Genomic DNA, 26,400 nt, shown 5'->3' with positions numbered 1-26,400 from the left:
CTTATAACATTTGCTCATTATAAAGTTAATTAATCAAAGATGTCTGTTTCCAGCATAATAGTGGATTAGTTACCATGACCAACCCTCTCAACAAAAACAACTAAAATGCTGAAAGAAATATTTTAAAAATCTTTTCAAACTTGTTGAGCTGGCATGAAAGTAAATAATGTAGTGTCCAGAGCACAAGTGAGGCAAGCAAGCTTGGCTTTTTCTGAAAGTTGTCTGCTAAATGCTAGAGACAGAGTGGACAACTATATGATGCGCAAGGGCCAGGAGATAAAGCTCAAGATATGGTTATGATGGGGATTCTAATAGGAAACTGCTGCTTAAACCTGGATGCCCAAAGGGCTACACTCACAGTGTAAGGATGATTGAGATAAACAAACCCCACCGGCAGAAGAGGACAGGTAGGAAGCTTGTTTGTCTCAACTCTGGCCTTACATGGAAGGAGAACCATTCCTCTAAGAATTTATCTCCTTGTGAAAAGTCAGCTTCCACATGGATGTGTAGTCTGAAATCACGCTACCTGTGTGCATCCAGAAGCCTGAAATAGAGGATTAAATATAAAACGGTTTTAGTTTGGTAGTGTCCAAAGACAAATGGGAAAGGCAAACACAGATCTTATCTTGAACAACTCAGCTGCAACCCCAGACACAAAGCATTCACAAAGAAAAATTTTCAGGGCAAATAAGTAGTTTGCAGTCAAGAGTTATAAAGCGAACAAGCATATTAGGGGCCATGGTGAGAGTTCACAAAAGGAACAGTCAGCAGAAACCAACCTGCAAAGGTTTTATGTACTAGAACAATCAGAAATGACGTAAATAACTGATTTTAATACGTTTAGATAGAATTCTAAAAATATTGAAGAAATGAACAGGGAGAAGATGGATTTCAAAAAGATACAAATAGAATATCTAGAAATGAAAAATATGCTATTGAAATTAAAGGTTCATGGATCGATTAAACAGCAGATTAGACACAGATGAAGAGAGTCAGTGAACTAGACAATATATCTGAATATTCTTTGGAATACAATCCAGAGACACACAGAGATGGAAAATAGGAAAAAAGGGGTAAGAGACTTGGAGGGCAGAATGAGACAGTATATATGTGTATCTATGTGGAATTTTAGAATGAGATGATAGAATAAGGAAGGAGCAATCTTTGAACATATGAAGGCTGAGAACTTCCCAGAATTATTGAAAGACCCCAATCTTTAGATACAAGAATCCCAATGAATCCCAAGAAGGTTAAAAAAAAAAAAAGAAAAAATCCACATCTTGATATATTAATTATGAAACTGAAGAATATTTTAAAAAAGAGAGAAGATTGTAAAGTTTGTCACTGAGGACAATGAAACTATTTGGATGAACAAACTGGAAATTTTGATTAGGCTTATGGATGGATGTTTGGTTTTAGAGTAGCTCCAGAACCTGTGAAGTTAACATCAGATATTTGCAGAACCACAAAAGCACCTCTGCAGTCCCCTGAGTACCATTAAAAACCTAAAACTCCTTATCTTACAGATGAGGGAAGTGACAGAGCAAGCATTACTCAAAGTCACACAGCTGGTGAGTGGGTATGTGATGGAGCCAGGATCAGAACTCAGGTCTCCCAACTAGCAGAGCAGTAGCTATGACTGCTCTTTCCTCTATATCCTGCTGCTGTTCCTTTAAAATATTAAACAACAACAGCAAATAAAAACAGAGTGGAGAAAGTACAGGGAAAAGTTACAGTTTATTGTGGAATTTTTGGTGCTGTTTTTATGTCTCATGTATGGAATTTAATAACCACTGGAATACATTCTTACACAGTGCAATGTCCTAGCTCTAGGAAACAATGAAACTGCTCAGTTTTTCGGATGCAGATAAGGGGGTGCGGCCTTGATTTGCTTCCTTCTAGCTTGTAAGACAACATAAGGGTACGGTGAGAAAAGTTTTAGGAGATGTGATTAAAACTGAGTCACAGAAAATAGTTCTGGCACAGCATTCTGCAGAAGGGGCCAGGAGAACAAGGGTGGGGCAAAATCCTAGCCTGGACAAAGGCTTGTTGAGAAATACACAAGGAAATGCAGGTGCCAAGTCACACCATGCATATATACCTGAGTCACTAGGTCATAACTGAGCACACAAAACTTTATTTCAAATTGGAGATACAATCTAGTCTATTTTGGCTTCAGTTTACTGCTTTAGAATGGCTTGTTTTATGTTCTAAAAAGTTTGTACCTAGATCCACAAATGAAGACAATTTGCAAGGGTAGGCAATGCTGAGTATATCAAAATATACTGTTTATTCATGAAAAGATAGTAATTGCATCTATGTGTACGGATGGATAGAAGAATTATTTCTGGATATTGACTAATTCTTCACAAATAGTATTACTAAGAAGTGTGAAAGCATCTGGAATGGGCAGCAATACAATCAAAACAGATTGCTTAACTGAGAATGAGAACTTGCTCATTAGTGCCAGCTTTGACTCTGGGAATAGTGCCCAGATGCTAATGCCTAAAGTAGTTATTAATATTTGCACAATTCTAAAATCCTGACAAGGATACAGTTCTTTAGGCAGTAACCTAAATTCTATCAGGTGACTAGTTGTTTGTTTTTAAAGATTTTTTTTTTCCTTTTTCTCCACAAAGCCCCCGGTACATAGCTGTATATTCTTTGTTGTGGGTCCTTCTAGTTGTGGCATGTGGGACGCTGCCTCAGTGTAGTTTGATGAGCAGTGCCATGTCTGCACCCAGGATTCCAACCAACAAAACACTGGGCCGCCTGCAGCGGAGCACACAAACTTAACCACTTGGCCACGGGGCCAGCCCTGTAGTTGTTTGTTTCTAAAGAGAAGCATGAGATTTTTAGACAGGCAAAGGTTTGGATTTTGAAGCTCATCTTCAAATAGAATGTAATATATATCTTTAAATTGGCTCATTTGTAAAGAAGCAGGCTGATTTGAGTATGGTACACTTCTCAGACACAAAAAATGTTGATAAGAAGAAATGTATTCCAGACACCGCAGATACATATTTAAAGGCAGTGAAAAGTGTACCCAAGTTCCATTCCCACTGCACGGGGACACCACTAGATACTTCCTGGGAGCTAGTAGGCTTCACTTGAAGGCAGCTTTGGGAAAATAATTAAAAATAACAAGAGGTGTTTCTGAAAAGATGAACCAGATGTTTATGGAAATGGAGAAAGACTCTAATCTCCAAAATGTAGGACCAAGAGAAGGCAGTCCAAGTAGCAATCGAGGTAGCAAAACTATGCATGAGTGGAACATAAATGTACCAGCCCTGCTTTAAAAATAAAAACATTAAAAAAATTTTTTTTCTTTAAGAATGGAAGTAAGGGACTGGTTAGTAAAGTGCTTGCTAGTTATATTATGAAGATTAAAGATAAGTTTCAAAAACGCACTTTGCTTTACCTGAACTTTCTATATTCAAGCTCCTGACATCCAACTGGAAGATAAGAATTGTCCTAGTGCTAAAAAAAAAGTAAGCTAACAAACTAATCAACCAGTCAGCCTTTCCTACTTTGGTGTCGCATGTAGAACCTCTGTATGCTCTGGTTTATCAAATGCGTGTGATAAATTACACAAAGCAGACACTTTGTTAAGTTATACGTCATTTGAACAACGTTTTAATTAAGAAAGTTAATGAGGGTGGCTTATTATTAGCTCATACTGATTCAACAATAACTTGACTAAATTTTCGTAAACTATATTTTATTCAAAGTCTAAAAAAACTCAATTTGTGACCATGTGGTTAAAAGAATAATCCTTTTTTAAAATTTCTATGCAGTATAACATTTTTAAAAAACTGATTCCTGGCTATTTTTTTTTCTGAAACCCAAGTACAATATGATGGTTTGTTTTATTAACATTTTGTTCTCCAATTAATGTTTCCTTGCAACTAGGACACAACAGAGGCGTGCCTCAGCTCCAAAATTACAATCCCAGGAAAGATTTTTTTTTTTTCCTAAAGTGTGTTTGCTACTTAACTCAAGTCTGGAGAAAAAATACCGGTTGCCCAAGACCAATATAACATATTTCTAGGAAAGGTAAAGAAAATACACACACTAAAGTTGAAGGTGAACCATAATGCCCACCTTTGAGAATGGCTAAAATGAGGACAGAAAATACCAGGTATTTGCAAGGATTTGGGACATCTGGAATTCTTATACATGGCTGGTAAGAGTGTAAATTGTTACAACCACTTTGGAAAATAATTTGGTCGTATCCACTAAAGCTGAACATATGCATCCCTTTGGCCCAGCAATTCTATCTGAAGGTATATACCCAACAGAAAGGTATAAAAATGTTTGCCAAAAGATGAACATTCACAGCAGTCTTAGTCATATAACTCCAAGCTGGAAAGAACACAAATGTCCATTTACATTTTAACAGATAAATTGTGGAACATTCATTTACAGGACTTCTAACCAGTAATGAGAATAAACAAGCCGCATCTATGTGCACCAACACAGATGCATCTCACAGACATAGTGTTGAGTGAAAAAGGCCAGACACGAAAGGGTACAGAACGTATGAATTCATTTATAAATAGTTCTAACCCCGCAGGCAAATCAAATATATGACATTAAAAAGCGTAATAATGGCTATCCTTGAGATCACAGTGACTAGAAGAGCGTATAAGGAGGCTTTAGGGGTTCTGTACTCTCCTGTTTTTTTATGTGGTTACATAGGTTTGTTCATTTTACGACAATTCGTTAAGCTGTACAGTCATGACTTGGACAATTTTCTGTGTGTATGTTATATGTTAATAAAATTTTTAAGTTAAAAGAGAGACTATCAGTGATTTCTAAAATATATAGATTGCACATTCTCCATATTTTTCATAGCAGCTTGTTTAAACATTTTAATGTTTTTAAAGTATTATGTTTAAAAAAACTTTAGTATAATAATATAGATATATAAATTGATATTAAAATCAATAAAAAATATTACATATGAGAGAAAAAGCATGATATATCAGAAATAGAATAAACTGAAAATTGTTGTATCAGGACAAGGTTTTGAAAACTTATAAGTAACTATTTGAGGTGCTCGGTTTAAATGCAGATTGCCAATATAGTACTATTATTACTATTTTATTCTTGTGAAAGGGTAAAACACTGACTGGGTTTGTTTACCAAAAAATTTTGTGTATATAAATTTGTATATAAAATTGATTATGAAAATAATGTACATATATCCATGCACTAAATCATTGTGGCTGGAAAAATAGTGAAAAAATGAAATGACTTTGACTTGACAAATGTCAAAACTTTGAAGATCAAACTTCAGTTAATATCCTATTCATAAAATGAATTGTTAAGCAGGTTTGCGTATCTCCCAGTAACTAATGTAGCTACCAAATAAAAAAACTGTCAGTTAATAAGGCAGCAACACTTTCAAAGTTAAAAAGAACTTCAACAATTGGACCAAAGTATAAATCAAACAAATCTTTATATATTCATAACAAAATAAAATACTAAAAATAATTGTAAGAAGTATTTTGACTTATTATTAGTAAAATAGATAAAATAGGTATATAATAAAGTAATGTTAGAACTCCATTGAAATAGCCAATATGAACTCATGATTTTTTTTTTTAAAGATTTTATTTTTTCCTTTTTCTCTCCAAAGCCCCCCAGTACATAGTTGTATATTCTTCATTGTGGGTCCTTCTAGTTGTGGCATGTGGGACGCTGCCTCAGCGTGGTTTGATGAGCAGTGCCATATCCGAGCCCAGGATTCGAACCAATGAAACACTGGGCCACCTGCAGCGGAGCGCGTGAACTTAACCACTCAGCCACGGGGCCAGCCCCATGAACTCATGATTTTATATATATATATATATATATTTCCTCTCCTATCTCTGTAACTGAATTCCTTTCGTGTCAGTACTGTGATGAAATAACCCAATACATATTCCAGGGCCCAGATCTTGTAATTTATAATGTTCTCCACTGAAGAAATCAGGGCTCTTTGGAGAGTGGCAAATTTCATGTTTTGGGTAGAAGAAATGCAAAGTAAGCCTGAATAACTTCTTGCCTGAAAACAGTGATGCATTTTTCAAAGTGCTGAGGTGGATAAAAAAAAAAGAGCAAGTGAACCAGCATAAAGGGGCTTCTATGTGCTGAACTGTGACAATTTGACTCAAAAAGTAAAAAATTATAACTAATCAAAACAAGTTAAATCTGAAAATGACTTAGTTATAACAGTATCAACAAAAATAACAAGTCCATAATGATGCTCAGAAAAGAAAAGCAAGGGCTGGCCCCATGGCGTAGTAGCTAAGTTCAATGCTTTCTACTTTGGTGACCCTGGTTCATGGGTTTGGATCCCAGGCACGGACCTACACCACTCATCAGACATGCTGTGGTGGTGACCCAAAGACAAATTAGAGGAAGATTGACACAGATGTTAGCTCAGGGTGAATCTTCCTTAACAAAAGGGAAAAAAAGAAAAGCACTAAAAACTGTTTCCTGATCAAAATATTATTTTGGATTACCTTTTTTCAGAAGTTAGTTATAAATATATTCTCAAAATATGTGAAAGTTTTTCCTTGTACAAAGACTACACTTAATGCTAGCATAACTTTTACAGGATTTTTTTTTTTTTTATGTTTGGGATATGCCTATCAAATTGTGGCAGAAACACTGGCCAGGTTGTTAAAAGTTCTGTAAAGCTTTAGCTATTTCACAACACCTTCAATGCCACGATATTCCCAAATTAGCTGATATGGTCCAGAGCCAGAAGGAGAGTCCCTCCCAATGCTGGTATTCAGCTGGAATGCTCCATGTGGCTGGTTTCTTTCTCTTTTATCTCTGCTCATGCCATACCATAAGCTGTTAAATGTTTTGAACATCACCCCTGGGTAGACCATGAGACTTTCTTTCACAACCAAATGGCCACCCAGTAACACATGTCATTGTGTATTAGATGATATTAAATTTGATTATTAGAAGACATTTAAGAAGTAAGAGTATGGAAGCTTTCCACTCACAGATGTGAGAGTTCCTGGCCATTGACCTGAATAAATCAAGCCACAATCCACACCCTGGATATGTAATTCCCGTAAAAGTTTAAATAGTTTAAATAGTTAAAAAAGTTTAAATGCCTTGGGCAATGATCAAGAAATCACCTCAAAGGTCTGGAAACTTGTCCACTGTGGTGTGACAAGACTTTTTCTCCCACTCTGCCTGCTCCGTGGGCTGCTCCAGCTCTTCCCCAAATCGCTGACTTTATCATCTTTACATGGGAGTCTAAGCAGGCTCAGCTTGGTTACCTGGTCACTGGGTTTGAGGTGAAAACTAGTAAAGCGGAAAGACTACTAAATACCTTTCGTCTTCTCCAAGATAAGACTTAAACATTTTCCTCCTCTGGATAGCTATGACCTGTTCCTTAGTGTACCCAATGATGCAGAGTGAAAGAATATAACAGTTGTCCCTTCCTTTGCCAACAGACCTTGCATATAATAGGTAGAGAAGTTATCTGGACCTAGTAATGAACCATAACCTTAGAAGTTATTAGAGCCTGCATGGTTCTGCCTAGATAGTAGAAAGAGCCAATGTGTCTAAACCCAGAGTTCTTTTAGGAATATGTGCCACAAAAACTGGACAAGAAAAATTGGATGCTGACAAAATAATGGACTTTTATATAATTTTTATACTTTTATGAATTAAGAAACACAAGGATTTATAAGCAATATTTTTTCCCAACTGGCACATCACAATGCAGATGACTTTAATGCTTTTAAACGCTGAGTCTGATCTCACGGACCTCACAGTACTGAGGAGAAATCCTTCCACTTGACATAATGAAAGGTAATAATCATGGGAGAGCCAGATGTAAGCATTGCATATAATGTCCCAGGAATGGGACCTTCCAAACTGTCTTAGTAGAACAGCTTATACTCCTTTGAGTTAGTAACATTCAATTTATTCTATTAAATGACCACCACATAGTGACAATTATGATTATGACTTCACAAACCATATGGCTCTTGAGTAAGTCAGTGAAGAAAAAATATGCATATTCATTCAGGTAATATGGATCTTATACAAGTCATAATGAAGGAAAAAAACAGAAGCTAAAGAGAGCCACTTTAGAATGAGTACTGGCCCTAATGTCTGTGGCTAAAACCTTTATAAAAAATTAGAAAGAAATATTATTCAAGGAAACTTACTACTACTAATTTACCAATATGAAGAAATTATGCTAGGTACTGATAAAGTATTGTCTAAACAGGATTGTTAACGAATGTGGGCAGTACATAATATATGTATGCAAGATAAGGGGAAAACTAAACCTTGGGAAGGAAAAATTTTGGAACCAATAAATTCAAGTTAGAGGAAAATTAATGTTTAGGTGTAATAAGCCCCCAAATGAAAGAACTCGAGGGAAAAGGAATATAATCTCCTCTTACAAAAGAAAAGATAAACTGCTTAAATAGCATTTCTTCTTTTTTTTGCTTTTCTGATTATTTTATTTTATTGTAGTGAGAATACTTAACATGAGATCCACTCTTAAAACTAAGTGCACAATACATTGCTGTTGACTATAGATATCATGTTGTAAACAGATATCTAGATTTAAAAAAAAATTATTTTCTTGAAGTCACATTGGCTTATAACATTTAAATAGCGTTTCTTAAACAACTGCCACTGATAGAGCCAGGAGGCTAAGAGGTTGGAGTAGTTGAGATTTGAATCTCTGCTAGGAACTCCAACAGAAATAATGAACAAAACAGTCATACAATTGCAAAAGATCTCAGTGCTAGTTTTGCTAGGGAAAATTGTGACGATCATCCAATTTATGTGGTGTTCTTAGTGACAAGGACTTAGATATAGACATGCTCTGATTAAAAGCAAAGCACCCAGCCAAGTTTGTGGGTGGACTCCTCTTGGTTCCAGGAATAGCAAAAGAAAGTTACATAAGAGTGATGGCCGGCAGGGACCATTTCTCTCAAATGGCAAAGACTGTAGTCCTGAGAAAATAGGTGCAAGGTTTTATTGTCATCCCAACAATAATTTTATGTTTGAAAATGATGGAAACTTTGAAGAGAAAATGGTTTCACAAAGATGATTGGCCATGTACTAAACGAAGTCATTTGGAATCGATCTCCTTTCTTGGTTCTTTTTCCTTCATGGGAGTTGACTCTGGGTTTTAATCTCTGGTCTGAAATTTACTGATTGTGTCATCTTGGCTTAGTGCAATCTTTTCAAATTTCACCTGCTTAATTTTATAAATGAAGAAGAGAATATTTATCTTCCAGAGATGTTGTGAGGATTAAATGGGATAATGTGGGAAAAATATCTCACATCGCGTGTATGTTCAGGGATTGATGTCACCTTTAATGACAGCTTCTGACTTGGTTTACCTTCATAAGCATCACAACACCTCTCTAGTGTAGACTGTTTTGTTGTTGTTACTGTTTTGTTTGTTCTTTTTTTTACATTTTACACCATAGGAAAAAGATTTAGGCTCAGGAACATTAAGTAAGATCCAAAATCACACAACTAGTCAATGACAGATGATGGATTTGAGGCCTGTCTGACTCAAAAAATCTGTGTTTTTTACTATTACGCTATATTGCACTCATTTAACAACAAAAAGCTTCACAGCTATAGCATGATCTACCAACAGTAACAAGGGCAGCAAGTGAGAGAGGAAGGGCCCCAAACTCCTTCCTCCTCTATGAGCACCTCAACAATGGACTCTGCCTGCCCTCTAAAGCTGTGTCCCTTGAAATGTTCCTTTTGCAGACAGATGTCAGCACCAGAGAACCCAGAGGGAAACTGTGAAGAGATCTACCATGATTTCCTGAAGTCCTTGAATAAAGCATCATTTATTTGACCTAATTAAAGTTTTTTTCTGCTATTCAAGGAGATTATTTTTGGTCTGAATATTTCTAAATGTCCCTGCTGCAAAGTGAAATATAAAGAAGAATTCTGACTGTCACTCTTGATTCCCACTGTGTTGGCCAAAATTTTAATTTGTTGAATGAAAGATACACTGATTTTGGTACAATCACACTCAAATCTCTGGAAAAGACCTCATGCTATCAGATTTACTGGCATAAATATTCTCTGATGTATATATTTTCTTCCCCAATGCTGCCCCCTCTGCAGTACTTCCCTGTAATGATTTAATTCTGCACACAATCTCAAAAAAAGACATCATGCTGTCAGATATACCGGCATAAATATTCCTTGGTGTTTATTTTTTTCTTCCCTTAATGTCGTGGCCCCCCGACTCTTACCTGCTGCAGTATTTCCCCATAATAATTTAATTCTTCTGTGGAGCAGAACTTCTACAACTGAGACTCAGGCACATTCCCTGAAGTCAGTTGCAAGCTCTGTGTCTTTAATCCTCTACAGACCCTAGCCAGGGTGGCAGCTCCCATTTCTCAATCTCTTCTCTTACTTCCAGTCCTATTTCAATCCCTAAGTGAAATTTCCCCTCAGAACTTCTCCCTCTCTATAAATGGAAAAGGGAAAGAGGTACACTCTGGCTGTAGATATTGTAAGTTAAGCAGTGATGGGAAAGAGAAAAATATCTAGGTCAATACATGACTGAGAAAATGAATTATGCAACCGCTAGTCAAGGATTGGTAGGAAATCCAGCATCCTTTCAGAAAAGAGTGGAGAAAATGTGAGATCTGAGCTGCAGAGAGTGATGCCTGTGCTGAGAATTCTTAACTATTGAAGGACACTACTGATTTGTGTGATTCAGCTCCAGCACCCCCAACTTTGGAAAACGGAGAATTCCAAAGTTTTCTGAACACAGAGCTGTGCCTTTTCAGGGATGAAATTAAAAGAGGAAAGATAACACAGAGAAAAGTGCAAGGAGAAAATATCACCACAAGGCAGACAGCAAGAAATAAAGAGAACAAAACAGTCTTTAAAGGAAAATCTCCAAATGAAGAATAGCAGCAAAGCTAATGAGCTTTTGAATTGACCCATTTAGGATGTCAGTTCCTTATTTTTCACAGATTTTTGAACACATGATTCTCAGGGGATGGTACCTCTCCATCCTTCTGTTTGTTCCCTTTTCTTGAAAACCACTTGTTAACAATCATGAGTAGGTTGTCTTCAATGAGCATTAGATGTATGAAGAAGAATTACCAACTTGCTTTATGAAATTTTGTGATGAGGGAGGAGAATATTTACTATAAAGACTATTACAATCTATTTTAGCAATTTATTAATAATTTTCCAAATCACCTGAAAGAAATCAAAATGGAGTTATAAGTTAGTAGCAACTATTATCATCAACTTTTACTGCTATTGGCAATAATAATAACAAATCAGCCTAGTCATTTATGTTATAGAAATAAAAAACAGTTCTCCTTGGTTCCCAACATCTTACTTTACAAAACCTGACCAAAAAAATCTATCAGAATATTCGTTTCATCCTTACCTTGTGATCTCGTTTTGATCTCTCCCCTGACCAGCTGCAGCTGTGTGTTCAGAGAACTTGCAGACTCTATTTATTACCCAAAGTTTGGCAGAGAACCAAACTGCTGGAGAAGGGAGATCTGAGTGGGTGAGATTCCGGCAGATTTTTAAACTCATGTAAAAAGCCAACAATACAATTCTGTCAACATCTAAGTTTCACTGCTTTCTGCCTTCTCCCTGTCTCCATACCAAAATGAATCCAGCAATTATGGATTTTATGTTCTGTGTTTTTTTACTTCCAACTCACATCAGAATCATCTCAAATGTAACCCCTACCCCATCTTCCACTCACAACCCTTCCTCTGCCCCCACACATTACAACTTGGCTCCCTTCAGAGTTGAACTTCACAATTTCAACTTTAGTGCTAATTATATTGAAATTCTTTTGCCATTTATATTTTCACTTTGGGCCACTGGCTTCTTCATTTACAACCTTCACTGAGAAGTCAATTTATTCTTCCAAACTTCTTTATATATAGGGTCACCCCCTATTGTATATCAGTTATGCGCAGCTTATTTGCAAATAAAAGCTCTCAGATACTCCATGCATCACAACATAACTGACCTGCCTCTCTGCTCCCCATTGTTCATCTCTCCTTCCATATAGCCCACAAATCTTACAGAAGATATCACTTTTTGTTGTAAAAGCAAATCCTACGCTGTAGATCCCAGCTCTTCTTCACCTCATGAGAAATTTTGCTTCTACATGCTCTCTTTCTTTCTCTCTTTTGGCATATGTAATATGCCAACTTGGCTGTTTCTGCATCCTCAGACCATACATCAGAAGGAAGATGGCTGTAGTACTTATAGGATGTTGTGATGGGACTATTTGCTACATACACACAGGCCTAGCAAGTCCCCACCACTGTCCAATCTGCAAGTTTAGAAGGGTGAACTTGAAATAAAGGGGCAGAAACACTGTTCTGAAAAATAAATAACAGGAATCTTTTAGTTTTCTTCTTGGCATACTGGTTAGGGTTCTGGAATTCAAGGGAAAAGGAACTGAGATGGCAAGAGATGACTGACCAGAACTTGGGAAAGGTACAACTGTGATAGCGTCCCTTTTGGAAAAAACTATTGAGGGACTGAGAAACAGTTATCCAGTTTAAAGCTGTTTCCTGTTCTATGTAGTAATGTCCTTTCTTCACCCCTAAGCCTGAGCAATATCTGCTACAAGCCATAGTGTTGTGTTTGTGGAAAAGGAAGGAAAAGGGCTATGTCCACTCTTGTGATAAAGCGGTTAAGAAGGAAGGCAAGCAGGCAGGAGGCTGAGATGACCAATGCTGATTAGGAATTGAGCTGTGTGCAGTAAATTGGAGGGAAAGGTGACAAGTAACAATCAAGGGAATGTCAGCATACTCTACCCTGAGAATTCTTGCAAGTACTGAGATTACAAGGGATAGATAGTGTGGCCTTCTAATGTATACTGAACTCTTCATTATTACAAAATTTCCCTCTTTATCTATTTATTTATTTAAGAAGTATCTCTTATAAGCAGTATATAGTTGGTTTTTGTTTTGTTTTTAACCAGTTTGACTATCATTTGTCTTTGAACTGGAATATTTCCTATTTACATTTATTGTAAATACTGACATATTAGCATTTATTTCTATCTTGCTTTATTTTTCTCTATTTTGTCTCCCTGGTTTATGCCTCATTTTCTTTCTTTTCTTGCTTCTTTTGAATTAATCCATTTTTAAAATTATGAAATTTTTCCCTAGCAGTCATACACTATAATTTTTGCCTCCTCAGTAGAGTAAGACTGCAAAAAAACCAGAAACACACAACAAACAAACAAACAAAACTGCCAGAACTTTGGCTCTGCTTTTAAGAAGCTTTCCAACTTTTTTCTTTTTTTGTTTTTGCCTCTCCCTCAGGCAACTGCATAATTTGGCAAGTGTTTTGAAAAAAAGAAACTCTTCGCATGTCAGGCTTAGTTCTCCAGCCCTCTCTTTTCACTGAGTTCTTGGCTCTTTGAGCCTCTAATTTTGTCTCTTCAGCCCCACAAAACAACCAAAGGCTTTGCTGATTTCTCTGTGTCCTAACAGCAGCCTTCTGCCCAGACAAAACCCAAATTCCCTGCCTCCTACAGAACACACAGAAATGGCAAATACCAGTAGAGGAAAGGCAGCTGTAACTGTCAACTAATCTCTCCTTGGAATCTTGGCTCCTCATCCTGATTGCTTCAGCAGCTTTCTCCTGCCTTTAAACCTTCTCTTGGATATTTTCAGTAGCAACATTGGACTGCCACAAACTACTGAATTACATTGGAAGTAAAATCTCTGACTGTCTGAGTTGAATACAAATGAAAGCCTGGCTCTAGAAGCCAGGAGGATTGCCGGCCAGTTGGGCTTTCTTCAAGTGGCCATAGAATTTATTATCCAAACTATAAAACTTTTGAAAATGAAAAGAATGTTATTAATAATTAGGTGAACCCTGAAATATGGTTACTCCAGGTTTTATGGCTTTTTTATAGTTCTTCCTCCTTCCCTGTTTCTTCTCAAATACCAAATCTGCCCTACCGATTGCCTGCTTTCAGGGCAGATTCAAAGTATACAGATGACTGTCTGAAATTTTGCAGACTCACAGATACATACTAGATCTGGTGATGTTATTTTGTTCCTAAAAGAGAAAGAAAGCTAAAACTGAGGGTTTGCTACCAACAGATTTTTAAAAACTGAAATTGTAAAGGATATACGTCAGGCAAAGGAAGTTGATCCCAAATGGTAGGTCTGAAATTCAGGTGAGATTAAAGAGCAAAGAGTATTATGAATGTAGAGGTAATGCTAAACAAATATTCACTATAAATGATGAAAATAATATCTTGTAATGTTAAGGGAGAGTAAAACATAGGAAAGACAAGACAGAGAGAAAAGACAAAATATAGTAGATTTAACCCAAATTTATCAATAATTTCACTCCATGAATTAAATGCCCTAGTCAAAGAACTAATTACTACACTTGAAAAGACAAGATCCATTTATATACTGTTTTTAAGAGACATATGCAAAATCTATAAATTGAAATTAAAGGGTAGAAAAATATATGCTGGCAAATCCAAATCAATAGAAAGGTGACATTGCTTCATTCATGTTATGCTTTAAGGTAAAAAGTATACCTGAAGATAAAGAAGTTGACTGAATAATGACAAAACATTCAATTCACTGGGAAAAAATACATCTAAACTAACAAATACCTATTAACCTAATCTAAAGTACATTAAAAAAAATGAACAGAATTACAGGGAGAAATACACATATCTATCATTCTAGTGAGACATTGAATACATATATCTTAGCAATTATTATTAAGCAGAAAAAACATCAAATGGATACATAAATTGCACCTCATCTAAGAGTGGAGAATACATACTCTTTTCAAGCACACATAGAACATTACCAAATTAAACATATTCTTGTCCATAAAGTAAGATGCAGAACTATTTCAATTGATGTCACTGAATATGGCAGTGTAGAGAATCCCTCCACAAAAGCAACTAAGCTGGAAAAATCTCATAGAATCCAACTTAACATGACCCTGCAATCTAGTAAAAATTTAGAATAACTGTGGAAAGCTTAATGAAGAAAGAAACTGATGCATTACAATAAGAGAGTGCTGTGGAATTTTAAATTGCCCATTTGCCGTCCTTCATCCCCAAGATCAGTGGCAGCCATGAAGATGGCAGTGTTACCAAACCAGGTTGGGTTTTACCTGTTGCCTGGAAAGCCAAACACCAAGACAATGAGATTGAAGCAGAGAGAGGGTTTAATCACAAAGCAGCCAAGTGAGGAAACAGGAGAATGAATCTCAAATTTGCCTCACCAAAAATGGGGACTCAGGGATATTTATGACATGGGGGACAAGGTGGTCTGAAATGTGGAGACAGATGATTGGAGCTGAGGAGAGGTGAAGCAATTGATGATCTGCGCAAGCGTAGTCAGACTTCATGCCTCTTCATAGGAAGCACGTTCAAAATGCGTATTATTGTGTTAACATGATCTGAAGGTGGAGTTTTTAGCCTCTTGACATCAAAAGTTCACTTATCAGACATCTGCATGGGCCCAGTTGATGGGTTTGTGGTCTCAACTGGCCTGAAGTGGACAAGGGATTCTAATTCCTGAAAAACAGCTCAAACACCCATTACCATGGTGACACAGTCTCCAGGGAGATGTTACCTATAGGAACCTACTGGGAGTCAGATAACATATTGCCTAAACAGCACAATTAACAATGGGTGGGCAAACAGCTTAAAGCCTTAATCAGTAACTGCAAAAAGGAAAAAAAAATTAGCTCCTGGCTACTTAATCATCAATGGCTAACTGCCCGTTTCAGCAGCCTCCAACACTACTGTAGATGCTAGTACCAGAGGAAGCAAGATGGACCTTATTCTCAAAGAATTGCAGTTGTGTGTTTTGACCTGTCTGGGGTTCCCTAAAGGACTGGTGCAAGTACTTGCTTTTGTTTTATCTTATTTGAAGCATTCCCAGGGCTGTGGTGGCTTCCCAGGCAGTGTTTTCCAAAGCATTTAAAGGGAAAAGTATTGGCTGCAGCAGCTTGGGCCAGTGATAAAACAGTCAGAATAAGCAATAAACAGATCAAAAAGCCTGGGAAGGAAAAGGGTGAGAAAGGAGATACATGGGAGAATAACGGCTTTAAAAAATACCCAAGTATACTGGAGACTCAAGGAGGAAACACTCAGACCCAAAGCTGGACACAGGTTCAGAATAGGCTGAGAAGATCCTACAATTTCACTTCTCGCTGATGAACAGTAAAGAAGAGTTTTTGCATACCATTGAAAATAAGTTGGCATTCCTTCAAATTTGATTATTACAAAGTTGAGATTTTATTGTAATCCCCAGGGAAACCACTAAGAAGAAAACAAAAATATACAGAAAAAGAGATAAGAGGAGAATCAAAATGGTACACTAGAAAAAATCGGTTAATCAAAAAAAGAGTGCAGCAATAGAGGAAATGAAGAAAAAAAGATACAAGACATATGGAAAACAAATAGCAAAATGGCAGAAGTTAAGTCCTTCCTTCTGAGTAGTTACTTTATGTAAATTGATTAAATTTTCCAATACAAAGGCAGAGATTGGCAAAATGGATAAAAAACATGATCCAACTATATGCTGTCTACAAGAGACTCACTTTAGATCCAAAGACACAAATAGATTGAAAGTAAAAGGATGGCAAAAGGTATTCCATGAAAATAACAACCAAAAGAGAGCTAGTGTGGCTATGCTAATATCAGACAAAATAGACTTTAAGACAAAAATTGTCACAAGAGACAAGGGACATTATACATTGATTAAAAGAACAATGCATCAAGAAGATTGCTAATTATAAATATATTCACACCAAACAAAAGAGCCCCAAAATATATGAAGTAAAAACTGACAGAACTGAAGGGAGACATGGACAATTCAACAATAATAGTTGGAGACTTCAATATCCCATTTTCAATAATGGATAGAATAATTGACAAGAAGATCAATAAAGAAATATAGGTCTTGAATAACATTATGAACCAACTAGATCAAACAAACATCTGTAGAACACTTCAGCCAACAGCATCATAATAAGCATGTTTTTCTCAAATGTACATGGAGTATTCTCCCAGAGAGACATATACTAGGCCACACAAGTCAATGAATTTAAAAAGATTAAAATCATCCAAAGTTTCTTCTCTGAGCACAATGGAATAAAACAAGAAATCGATAACAGAAGGAAAATTAGAAAATTCACAAATATGGAGAAATTAAATGGCATACTCTTAAGCAACTAAGTCAAAGAAGAAGTTACGAGTGAAATTAGAAAATAATTTGAAATGAATAAAAATGAAAATGCGGCATACCAAAACTTATGGGATGTAGCAAAAACACTTATAAGAGGGAAATTCATAGTGACACAGGTCTACCTCAAGAAATAAGAAAAATCCCAAATAAACAATCTAACATTTAACCTAAAAGAAACTAGCAGAAGAAGAATAGGCAAAGACCAAAGTTAGTAGAAGGAAGGAAATAATAAAGATCAGAGTGAAAATAAATGAATTAGAGGCTAAAAAGACAATAGAAAAGATCGATAAAACAAAGAGCTGGTTCTACAAAAAGAGAAAAGAAATTGACAAGCCATTTACTAGGTTAACCAAGAAAAGAAGAGAGAGGGTTCAAATAAATAAAATTGGAAAGGAAAGAGGAGACATTACAATTGATACCACAGAAATACAAAAGATCGTAAGAGACTACCATGAACAATTATACACCAACAAATTGGATAATGTGGAAGAAATGGATAAATTACTAGAAACATATCATCTTCTAAGACTGAACCAAGAAGAAACAGAAAATCTGAATAGACCAATTACAGTCATGTGGTGTGTAATGACGTTTCAGTCAATAACAGTTCATACATACAACGGTGATCCTATAAAATGAGTACATTATAGCCTAGGTGTGTAGTAGGCTATACCATCAAGGTTTTTATGAGCACACTCTGCAATGTTTGCACAATGAAATCATCTAATGATGCATAACTGAGAACATACCTCTGTCATTAAGTGATGCGTGACTGTACTAGTAAGGAGATTGAATCTGTAATAAAAAATCTCCCAGTACACAAAAGTTCAGGACCAGATGGCTTCACTGGTGAATTATACCAAACATTCAAAGAATATTTAATACCTATCCTTCTCAAATTCTTCCAAAAGATTGAAGAGAAGGAAAAGTTTCCAACTCATTTTATGAGGCCAGCATTACCCAGATACCATAACAAGACAAGGATACCACAAAAAAAGAAAAATACAGGCCAATATCCCTGATGAACTTAGATGCAAAAGTCCTCAAAAAATATCAGCAAACCAAATTCAACAATACATTAAAAGGATCATACACCATGATCAAGTGGGATTTATTCCAGTGATGCAAGGATGGTTCAACATCTGCAAATCAGTCAGTATGATACACCAGATTAACAAAATGCGGGATAAAAATCATATGATCATCTCAATAGATGCAGAAAAAGCACTTACAATTCAACATCCATTTATGATAAAAACTCTCAACAAAGTAGGTATCGAGGGAACCTATCAACATAATAAAGGCCATATATGACAAATCCAGAGCTAACATGATACTAAACAGTGAAAAGCTGAAGCTTTTCCTCTAAGATCAGGAACAAATCCAGGATGTCTGCTCTTTCCACTTTTATTCAACATATTATTGGCAGTTCTAGCAAGAGCAATTAGGCAAGAAAAAGAAATAAAACATCCAAATTGGAAAGGAAGAAGTAAAACTCACTATGTGGAGAAGATGTGATACTATATATAGAAAACCCTAAAGACCCCACCAAAAAACTGTTAGAACTAATAAATGAATTCAGTAAAGTTGCATGATACAAAATCAGTGTACATAAATCTGTGGCTTTTCTATACACTAACAATGAACTATCAGAAAGAGAAATATAGAAAGAAATTCCACTTACAATTGCAAGAAAAAGAATAAAACACCTAGACATAAAGTTAACCAGGGAGGTGAAAGACCTCTACACTGAAAACTAAAAAACATTGAAGAAGGAAATTGAAGAAGAAGTAAATAAATAGAAAGATATTGCCTGTTCATGGATTGGAATAATTAACATTGTTAAAATGTCCATACTACCCCAAGAAATCTATAGATTCAATGCAATCCCTACTAAAATTCAAATGGCGTTTTTCAAAGAATTAGAATAAAGGATTCTAAAATTTGTATGAAACCAGCTGTATGTCTACACAGTAGCAATGAATCAAAAAATAAAATCAAGAAAACGATTCTATTTCCAGTAGTATCAGAAAGAATAAACTACTTAGGAACAAATTTGACTAGGAGATGTAAGAATTGTACACTGAAAGATTGTTGAAAGAAATTAAAGAAGATATAAATGAATGGAAACACATTCCATGTTCATGAATCAAAGGGCTTAATATTAAGATGGCAATACTCCCCAAGTTGGTTTATAGATTCAGCATAATCACCATCAGAATTCTAGCTTTCTTCTTTGTAGAAGAAAGACTTTGATAAACTCATTCTAAAATTCATATAGAATTGCAAGGGACCCAGAATAGCTAAAATAATCTTGAAAAAGAACAAAATTGGAGGACTCTCACTTCCTGATTTCAAAACTTACTACAAAGCTAAAGGAATCGAAACGGCCAAATGTACTGACATGAAGACAGATACGCAGAACAAAGGAATGGAGAACCCAGAAATAATCCCTCGCATATATGGTCAAATGATTTTTGTCAAGGGTGCCAAGGCCATTCAATGGGGAAAGGAATGGCCTTTCTGACAGTTGTGTTGGGACATTGGATATCCACATTGAAAAGAATGAAGTTGGACCTCTACTTCACACCATTTGCAAAATACATCAAAATGGATCAAAGACCTAAATGTAAGGACTAAAACTATAGAAATTTTAGAAGAAAATACAGGGGTAAATCATTACCTTATATTTGGAAATAGATTTTTAGATCAGCCCTTGTGTAATATGAGACAGAAATAGATATTTGTTGTAACAATTTGCAGCTATTGGCTATGCAGCGTGACTCAGTGAAAGCTCACCAGAAGCCTGAGGGCAATGGAGCCAAGTAGGGTAGCCCATAAAGTCAGCCTCTATGGTCACAGAGCAGGGTTGTGGGATGGGGAGAGTGGGCCTGAGGGACACTCAGAAGGCATCTAGCCCAAAGGCCAGGGTCCCCTTCTTTAGAATTTTGCCCTCAGCAGTCATGTCTCTCTGCAGGCCAAGAATCTAGCCTGAGTTGGAGCTGGTGGCGTGATCCCTAGGTCACTGGATATCCTCCCAGACTGACACACCACCTCCTGGAGGAAACCTCTAATGGTGCCTCATTTTTCTTTGTATCCTCTGTGCTCAGCACTTGCTCATGGGATATGTAATAAAGATGTAGGTGTTGACACAGTGAAGGTAGAAATACTTATTTCTGACTCAGTTTCACAGGATCATATTATACAATTTCCCTATTCCTCTTCCAACCCATATAAGACCATCTGGGATTAATCTCTTTGAAAAATTAATTTGAAAAGGCTCTTTTCCTCACTGTTAAAATATTTGTTGACCAGAATGTGGTATGACTTGAACAATGTGCTCCTCAAATATCTGCTGTAAATGCTCCATCTTGAATCTCTAGCTCTTAGGGTTCTTTTTCTTCTCTAATTCCACAGAAATCAGAACTGCGTAAAGGTCAATCTTCCTTTAGCAAAAAACAGTAGAAACCAAATACCCTGAGTACAATCAGGATAGCAAAGTCTAAAGTTCAACACTGAAATTTAGTATCAGGTATCACCTATTCTTATCCCCAATTTTCTCTTGACTTAAAGCTATTGTTGGTTAATCTGACTCTGCATAGTGGCTCAAAGATGAAATTGTGAGAGTAATAAAATGCAGAGAATCACAGGTGTGTTCCTGTGAAAGACATTTTAACAAGTGAATGTGGTGGTTTTTATGTCTCATTCTTGGGCATGTGTCCCAGGCGCTGGGCATTCCTGCTCCCATTGGTATTACAATGAAGTGCAATGTTTGCTTTCCGTCTCATCTATAAGGTGTGAGCTGCTAGATGAACCTCATCATATGCAAATATCTCTGTGACTAAATTAGGCCCTGGCACCTAGGAAAGCTCAATAAGTATTTTCTGAATGGATGATTTCCCCAGATTGTAATAGTAAGACAAATTGCTAAGTGTACTATTTGCTCACTCTGAGTCATGCACTATGCTAAGCATCTTGCATGTACTATCTCATTTAATTTTACAGTAATTCAATGAAGTTGATACTAGTTATCCTCACTTTGCTGATTTATAACCAATGTTTTGAGATAAGCAACTTTCCCAAGTCAGTTTTTAAAATATATCTAGAATTTGATCACTTATCACCACTTTACTCCTCTCACCTGGTCCAAGTCACTATCATTTCTCACCTGGATGTACTGTTCTCCAAATATCAGTTAGCTCAAGTGGCTTATAGCGTTGTTCAGATCTTTTATGTCTTCACAGAATTTTTTGTCTAGTTGTTTTATCAATTGCTGAGAAAGGAGTGTAAAATCTATAACCATACTAGTTAAATTGTCTATTTCTCTTGTTAATTCTGTCAATTTTGACATCATGCATTTAGAAACTCTGTTATTAGGTACATACACACATTATTCTTTTGTCTCCCTTTTATTATTTTGAAAGGTCCTTTTTTTCTCATGATGTCTTTGTCTCAAAGTCTACTTTATTTGATATTAATAGAACTGCTCCAGTCTTGTTATTCTCACTATTTGTATGATATATATTTTTCATCCATTTACTTTCAAGCTATCTGTGTCTTTATATTTAAAGTACATCTCTAGTAAACAACATATGTTTGGAATTCCTTTTTATCCATTCTGACAGTTTCTGACTTTTCATTTGAATCTTTAGTCTATTAACACAATGTAATTATTGATATGATTGGATTCAGGTCTACCATTTTACTATTTGTTTCACTTTGACTCCTGTGGTTTTTATTCCTTTTTCCTACATTTTTTGGATTATTTGAATATATTTTAGAATTCCATTTTAATTTACCTACTGTCTTTTTAGCTATACTTTTTTGCATTTTTAGTGGATTTATAGGCATTGCAATTCACATCACTAACTTTTAACAGTCTGCTTTGAGTTAATATTGTACTGCTTCACAGAAAATGGGGAAAACTAGCTAGTGTATAGGTTGATTTACCATCCCCTTATGCTATAGATGTCATATGCATTACACCTACATATATTACAAGCCCTACAATATAATTTATGCTTCTAATAGTTTGTGTGGATTTTAAAGAAATTAAGGGGAAATAGTCTTCTTTTAAATTTATTTTATTGAGGTCATAATGGTTTATAATACTGTGAAATTTCAGGTGTACGTTACTATTTGTCAGTCACCATATATATGTGCCCCTTTACCCCTTATTCTCACCCCGTAAACCTCTTCCCTTCTGGTAACCACTGATCTGTGATCTTTGTCCATTTATCTGTTTATCTTCCACATATGACTGAAATCACACGGTGTTTGTCTTTCTCTGTCGGGCTTATTTTGCTTAACATATTACCATCAAGGTCCATCCAGGTTGTTGCAAATGGGACGATTTTGTCTTTTTTATGGCTGAGTAGTATTCCATTGTGTATATATATATACACCACCTCTTCTTTATCCAGTCATCAGTCAGTGGCACTTAGGTTGCTTCCACAACTTGGCTATTGTGAATAATGCTGCAATGAACATACGGGTGCATAAGTCTCTTTGAATTGCTGATTTCAAGTTCTTTGGATAAGTACCCAGTAGTGGGGTAGCTGGGTTGTATGGCATTTCTATTTGTAATTTTTAAATAAATTTTCATACTGTTTTCCGTAGTGATTGCACTAGTTTGCATTCCCACCAGCAGTATATGAGGGTTCCCTTTTCTCCACATCCTCCCCAACATTTGCTATTTTTTGTCTTTGGAATTATAGTCATTCTAATGGGTATAAGGTGATATCTCATTGTAGTTTTGATTTGCATTTCCCTAATTATTGGTGATGTTGAACATCTTTTCGTGTACCTACCGGCCTTCTGTATATCTTCTTTTGAAAAATGTGTGGTCATATCCTCTGCCTACTTTTTGATCAGGTTTTTTTTTTTTTTTTTTTGATGTTGAGTTGTATGAGCTCTTTATTTATTTTGGAGATTAACCCTTTGTCAGATAATATGATTTGCAAATATTTTCTCCCAGTTGGTGGGTTGTCTTTTCCTTTTTTTCCTGATTTCCTTTGCCTTGCAGAAGCTGTTTAGTCTGATGAAGTCCCATTTGTTTAGTTTTTCTTTTCTTTCCCTTGCTCAAGTTGACATGGAATTTGAAAAGATGCTGTTAAGACCAATGTCAAAGAGTACTGCCTATATTTTCTTCTAGGAGTTTTATGTTTTCACATCTTACCTTCAAGTCTTTAATCCATTTTGAGTTAATTTTTGTGTATGGTGAAAAATAATGATCTATTTTCATTCTTTTGTATGTGGCTGTCCAGTTTTCCCAACACCATTTATTGAAGAGAATTTCTTTTCTCCATTGTATATTCTTGGCTTCTTAGTTGAAGATTCACTGCCCATAGATGTGTGGTTTTTATTTCCGGGCTTTCATACTGTTCCATTGATCCATGTGTCTGTTTTTGTACCAGTACCATGCTGTTTTGATTACTATAGCTTTGTAGTATATTTTGAAATCAGAGATTGTGATGCTTCCAGCATTCTTCTTTTTTCTCAGGATTGCTTTAGCTATTCAAGAACTTTCTTGCCCCATATGAATTTTAGGATTCTTTATTCTATTTCCGTGAAGAATGTCATTGGGATTGGGATTGCATTGAATCTGTAGATTGCTTTAGGTAATATGGACATTCTAACTATGTTTATTCTTCTAATCCCTATGCATAGAATATCATTCCATTTCTTTATGTCATCATCAATCTCTTTCAATAATATCTTATAGTTTTTATTGTATAGGTCTTTCACCTCTTTGGTTAAATTTATTCCTAGATGTTTTATTCTTTTTGTTGTGATTGTAAGTGGGATTGTATGTTTCAGTTCTCTTTCTGTTAGTTCATTATTAGAGTATAGAAACGCAACTAATTTTCATAAGTTGATTTTGTACCCTGCAACTTTGCTGTAGTTGTTGATTATTCCTAATAGTTTTCCGATGGATTCTTTAGAGTTTTCCCAATATAGAATCATGTCCTCTGCAAACAGTGAGAGTTCCACTTCCTCCTTACCTATTTGGATACATTTTATTTCTTTTTCTTGCCTAATTGCTCTGGCCAAAACTTCTCATACTATGTTGAATAAGAGTGGTGAGAGAGGGCACCCTTATCTTGTTCCTGTTCTCAGAGGGATAGGTTTCAGTTTTTCCCCATTAAGTATGATGTTGGCCTGGGTTTGTCATATCTGGACTTTATTATGTTGAGGTATTTTCCTTCTATATCCATTTTATTGAGAGTTTTTATCATAAATGGATGTTGGATCTTGTCAAATGCTTTCTCTGCATCTATTGAGATAATGATGTGGTTTATATTCCTTAATTTGTTAATGTAGTGTATCACATTGATTGATTTGAGGATGTTGAACGATCCCTGTACCTGCTATAAATCCCGGTTGATCATGGTGTATGATCCTTTCGATGTGTTGCTGTGTTCCAACTATTCTCAACTCAATCCTTTTCAAAAAAGAAAGTATTAAATCTTCTTTGAATGTTTGGTGAATTCTCCTGAAAAGCCATCTGGTCCTGGACTTTTGGTTGTGGGGAGGTTTTTGATTACTGTTTCAATCTCTTTATTTGTGATTGGTCTGTGCAAATTCTCTATTTCTTCTTGATTCAGTTTGGGGATGTATGAGTCTAAGAAATTTATCCATTTCTTCTAGATTGTTCAATTTGTTGGCATATAGTTTTTCATAGTATACTCTTAAAATCCTTTTTATTTCTGTGGTATCCATTGTAATTTCTCCTCTTTCATTCCTAATTTTTTTAATTTGAGCCTTCTCACTTTTTTTATTAGTGAGTCTGGCTAAAAGTTTGTCTATTTAGTTTCTCTTCTCAAAGAACAAGCTCTTAGTTTCATTGATAGTTTCTACTATTTTTTTTGTTTCTATTTCATTTATTTCTGCTCTAATTTTTATTATTTCCCTCCTTCTGCTGACTTTCAGCTTTGTTTGTTTTCTTTTTCTAGTTCTGTTAGGTGTAGTTTAAGGTTGCTTATTTGAGATTTTTCTTGTTTGTTAAGGTGGGCTTGTATTGCTATGAATTTCCTTGATAGGACTAGTTTTGCTACACCCCATATGAGTTGGTATGTTATATTTTCATTTTCATTCATCTCCAGATTTTTTTATGTCTTTGTTGATCTATCGGTTGTTCAATAGCATGTTGTTTAGTCTTCATATATTTGTGACTTTCCCAGCTTTTGCTTGTAGTTGATTTCTAGTTTTATAGCATTATGTTTGGAAAAGATGCTTGATATGATTTCAATCTTCTTAAATTTATTTAGACTTGCCTTGTTTCCCAACATATGGTCTATCTTTGAGAATGTTCCATGTGCACTTGAGAAGAAAGTGTATTCTTCTGATTTCAGATGGAGTGTTCTACATATATCAATTAAGTCCATCTGGTCCATATTTTCATTTAAGACTACTGTTTCCATGTTGACTTTCTACCTGGATGATCTATTCATTGATGTAAGTCGTGGGTCAAGGTCCCCTACTATTATTGTGTTGCTGTTAATTTCTCCTTTTAGGTCTGTTAATTGTTGCTTTATATACTTTGGTGTTCCTGTGTTAGGTGCATATATATTTACAAGTTTTATGTCCTTTTGGTGGAATGTCCCTTTTATCATGATATAGTGCCCCTCTTTGTCTCTCATTACCCGTTTTATCTTGAAATCTACTTTGTCTGATATAATAATGGCAACACCTGTTTTATTTTGTTTGCCGTTAGCTTGTAGTATCATCTTCCATCCCTTCACTCTGAGCTTGTATTTGTCTTATAGCTGAGATGTGTTTCCTGAAGGCAGCATACTGTTGTGTCTTGCTTTTTAATCCATCCAGCCACTCTGTGTTTTTTGATCAGAAAATTCAATCAGTTTATATTTAGAGTGATTATAGATATATAAGGTCTTAATACTGCCATTTTATCACTTGTTTTCCCATTTTTTCGTATTTCCCTTGTTTCTCATCCTATGTATTTCCAACTGCCAGTTCAGTTTGGTGTTTCTCTATGATAGTTTTCTCTTTATTTATTATTTGTGTCTCTATTCTGGTTTTTTGTTTAGTGGTTACTGTGAGGTTTGTATAAAAGATCTTGCAGATGAGATGGTCCATTTTCTGATAGCCTCTTATTTCCTTAGCCTAAGCCAGTTCCATC

The 26,400-nt window shown here is 35.7% G+C and overlaps 1 protein-coding gene across 17 annotated transcripts in view; it reads right to left on the bottom strand.

Annotated features, from left to right (window-relative positions):
• IL33 (interleukin 33) overlaps nt 1-26,400 on the bottom strand; it is a 160,737-nt gene that overhangs the window by 25,094 nt on the left and 109,243 nt on the right. For 5 of the 17 annotated variants that reach the window (XM_070495370.1, XM_070495373.1, XM_014860750.3 and 2 more), the window contains one exon: nt 11,426-11,543. The exons of 3 other annotated variants lie outside the window; for them this stretch is intronic. The gene's annotated coding sequence lies outside the window, so the exon portion shown is untranslated. Of the gene's footprint in view, nt 1-11,425; nt 11,544-26,400 lie in introns of those variants that run through there. 9 more of the 17 variants (XM_070495372.1, XM_070495371.1, XM_070495375.1 and 6 more) reach the window with 5 other exon arrangements.

This window comes from Equus asinus, chromosome 23 (genome assembly GCF_041296235.1).
Source record: "Equus asinus isolate D_3611 breed Donkey chromosome 23, EquAss-T2T_v2, whole genome shotgun sequence".
In the NCBI taxonomy this organism is placed as follows: Eukaryota; Metazoa; Chordata; class Mammalia; order Perissodactyla; family Equidae; genus Equus; species Equus asinus.
The sequence above is the reverse complement of the archived record's forward strand: the minus strand, read 5'-3'. Positions and strand labels throughout refer to the sequence as shown.